Source organism: Dipodomys merriami, unplaced genomic scaffold (assembly GCF_024711535.1).
Source record: "Dipodomys merriami isolate MVZ:Mamm:240054 unplaced genomic scaffold, mDipMer1.0.p SCAF_62, whole genome shotgun sequence".
Lineage (NCBI taxonomy): Eukaryota > Metazoa > Chordata > Mammalia > Rodentia > Heteromyidae > Dipodomys > Dipodomys merriami.
The window spans coordinates 5,248,091-5,252,275 of NW_027206202.1; positions in this window are offsets into that span (position 1 = coordinate 5,248,091).

Sequence of the window (4,185 nt, forward strand, 5' to 3'; positions counted from 1 at the left end):
AAACCTCAGCACCACCAAAGAATTTAAGGATAAGGCTTTAAAAAACATCACAAAATAGCCAGGCCCATGCCCGGAATCCTAGCTACTCGGGAACATAAGTTATGGAGGATCATGATTCAAAGCCAGCTTGAGGAGAAAAGTCCTCCAAGTTCCATCTTACAGACAGGAACAGGTGGCTCACACCTATACGTTGCAGCTCCTCAGGAGGCCAAAATCTGAGGATGGCAGTTCAAAGCCAGCACAGTCAGGAAAGTCCATGAGACTCTGATCTCCAATTAACTACCAAAAAAAAAAAAAAAAAAAAAAAAAAAAAGCCAGAAGTGGAGCTATGGCTGAAATGGTAGAGCACTTGAGCTGAAAAGCTCAAAGACAGCACCCAGGCCCTAAGGACCAACACACACACACACACACACACACACACACACACACACACACACACACACACACACACACACACACACACTCCATCTCTAAAATAAGAAGAAAAAAACCATATGTGAGGTGTGGCTATAGTAGAGCATGAGCAGAGCAAGAGTTACAAGCCTTGAGTTCAAATCCTGAAACAGCAACAAAAGAAAACAAAAAGCAATTAGGGAAGACCACAGAGAGATTTTGTTGGTGGGTGGGTTATAGTTACAGCTCTATTTACTGCTAATTTTCAATATAAGATATTAACACACAGCTGAGGGTGGTGGTTCACACCTGCAATCCCAGCACTCAGGAGGCTGAGGTAGGAGGATGGAGAGGTGGAGGCCAGTTTGGAGGAATACATAGGAAGTTCAAAGCCTACCTAAACTATGAGATTCTGCCTTTTAAAAAAAGGTTAACTTGGATCATTTAACAGTACTTCTGAATAAATAATAATAAACCCATATATGTGAAGATAAGAAAAATGTTTTATTTTATTACAATTTATTTATTGAGCTGAAGAGCTGAGGGACAGCGCCCAGGTCCAGAGTTCAAGCCCCACGACTGACAAAAAAAAAAAGTATTTTTCTTGGAAGTGGAGCTGTGTCAAGTACAGAGCATTAGCCTTGAGCTCAAAGAGGGCTGGGAATATGGCTTAGTGGTAGAGTGCTTGCCTAGCATGCATGAAGCCCTGGGTTCAATTCCTCAGTATCACATAAACAGAAAAGGCCAGAAGTGGCGCTGTGGCTCAAGTAGTAGAGCGCTAGCCTTGAGCAAAAGAAGCTTAGGGACAGTGCCTAGGCCCTGTGTTCAAGCCCCAGAACTGGCAAAAACAAAACAAAACAAAAAGCCAGAAAGCTCAAGGACAATGTCCAGTCCTGAGTTCAAGCCCCAGGACCAGCTAGGATTACAGGCATGAGCCACCAGCGTCTGGCTCATGAAAAATACTTTTATGACCAAAATCAAACACCCAATAAGAGTGCTGTTTAGCATCTTTGTAAAAAATGTCTTGAACTCCCTGCTTAATGAAAGGTGCTACTGGTCTTGAGGTGGTGGCTCACGCCTCTAATCCTAGCCACTCAGGAAGCTGAGATCTAAGGATTGCGGTTCAAAGCCAGCCAGAGCAGGAAAGTCTGTGAGATTCTTATCTCTAATAAACCACCAGAAAACCGGAAGTGGCGCTGTGGCTCCAAGGGGTAGAGCGCTAGCCTTGAGCAAAAAAGCTCACGCACAGCATCCAGGACCTGAGTTCAAGTCCCATGACCCACCAAAAAAAAAAAAAAAAGAGGTGCTACTGTACCCAGTCTGTGGCAATATGCTGTCAATGAAGTTGCCCCAAGTTTATAGATCTTGACTCACAGAGGCGAGTTGAGTACCATTTGTCCCCTCTTGGAGTTTAATCCCTATTGTAGCTTTACTAGGGTGCTGTCCCACCCTGCTAATCCGTCTGCAGCGCTGGCAGGTGGGGCCTGGGCAGGTGATCGGCATCAGATAAAGTCACCAGGGCGGGGCCCCACTATTGAGATTGGGTGGCTTTTGTAAGGAGAGCGGCCTGAACACACACACACACACACACACACACACACACACACACACACACACACACACACACACACACACACTTCCTCTGACTCAATATGTGACGCCCTCAAGTCACCTTGGGACCCCACCATCGAGAAGGCTGGGACCCAATGTGGACCTTTGATCTCAGCCCTGAATGGGAGCTGGAATAAGGCCTCTTTTCTTCGTAATGTACCACATCTGTGGTACTGTGTTATAGTCACGGAAAACACGCTAAGGTAACAATTATCCTTTCTTAATTTTCCATGCAAACTGTAACTGTGTGAAAAAGACAAATACCATTTTGATTTTTTTTTTAGCTCAGTTAATAAATAGCATGCATGTGGGTCAATTTCACCCTTTCTCTCCTTTTCCTCAACAGCATCTTTAAATTTTTTTTAATTGAGTTTTTGTCAGTCATGGGGCTTGAACTCTGGGCCTAGGCGTTGTCCCTAAGCTCTTCAGCTCAAGGCTAGTGCTCTACCACTTGAGCCTCAGCGCCACTTCTGGTTTTCTGGTGGTTTATTGGAGATAAGAGTCTCATGGACTTCGCTGCCTGGGCTGGCTTTGAACCGTGATCCTCAGATCTCAGCCTCCTGAGTAGCTAGGATTACAGGCATGAGCCACTGATACCCGGCAACAACATCGTTTTTTTAAAAAAAAATTACTTAATTTTTTGTCGGTCGTGGAGCTTGAACTCAGGGCCTGGGCACTGTCCTTGAGCTCAAGGCTAAGCACTCTACCACTCTGAGCCACAGCTCCACTTCCTGTTTTCTTGTGGTTCATTGGAGATAAAAGTCTCAGGACTTTCCTGCTCAGGCTGGCTTTGAACTGTGATCCTCAGATCTCAGCCTCCTGAGTAGCTAGGATGACAGGTGTGAGCCATTGGTACCCAGCTAAAAGTTTCAATTCTTTTTTTTTTTTTTTTTTGCCAGTTCTGGGACTTGAACTCAGGGCCTGGGCACTGTCCCTGAGCTTCTTTTGCTCAAGGCTAGTGCTCTACCACTTGAGCCACAGCTCCATTTCCAGCTTTTTTTTTTGTGGTACTGAGGAATCGAACCCAGGGCTTCATGCATGCTAGACAAGCACTCTACCACTAAGCCACATTCCCAGCCCTTACAGACAATTGAGAACAGGAAAGGAGGCTCATGGTGGGCCAAGCCTCATTCTAGCTAGGGTGTTGGATGTTAAAGTGTTCCCCTCCACCCCCTGCCCTGCCACCTCGCCTCCGTTGCACAGTGCTAGCTACACAGGCAGGGCGAGGGTCCCTTTGTGCAAGAGAAATCAAGTCTGGTCTTGAAGGTGCGGATCTCACCCATCCTCCACTTCCTCCAGGGCCAGGCCCTGCAATCCCTGGGATTCCTGTGTGGGGAGTGATTTGTTAAGGGAAGGGACAAATGTCTACTTTGAGAATCTTGAGAGACTACAATGTGTAGCCCTGAGACAAGAAGACAAACTGACCAGTGCAAGTGGTGAGGCTGGGCTCAAACCCACCATGGAACTGTGCCTGTACCTGGGTGAATGATGGAGGGCCTGGGGCTGCAGCGCCACCTGCAGGCCTGGAGGCCCCAGTTCTTGGCTGGGAGATGCTTGTCTCTCATGGCTGGCTGATGCATGGTGGGTCCCTGGCTTTTCTGTCGCAGGCTCCCTTCCCCCCACCAGGGCTCACCTGCCGACACCTTGGGGGTTACGCATACCCCTCTTCCCCACCGCCCCAAGACTCCCTGAGGATGGCTCCCCCATTATGACTACTTCCATTATTCTCTAGGCCATCTTATGTGGAAGTATCTAATTTTTGTTTCTTGGTTTTGTTCCATGTTAGAGATAAAGACACAGATTTGAAGGGTCAAGAACTCATCTGAATAAATGCTGTCTGTCTGTCTGTCTTCTGGTACTGGGGTTTGATTACAGGGCCTCATGCTCACTCAGTTTTTTCTTGTTCACAGCTGGCACTCTACCACTTGAGCCATGTCTCCAGCCTGGCTGTTTTGGCTGGCTATTTTGGAGATGGGGGGTCTCATGGATTTTTCTGCCTGGCCTGGCCTCAAATTGTAATCCTCCAGATCTCAGCCTTCTGAGTAGCTAGGACTATAAGTGTGACCCACTGGCTTTTAGGCTATTTCTTCCTTTTGTTTTCACATTAATTTTTTTTTTTTTTTGGGTCCGGTCGTGGGGCCTGAACTCTGGGCCTGAGCGCTGTCCCTCAGCTCTTCAGCT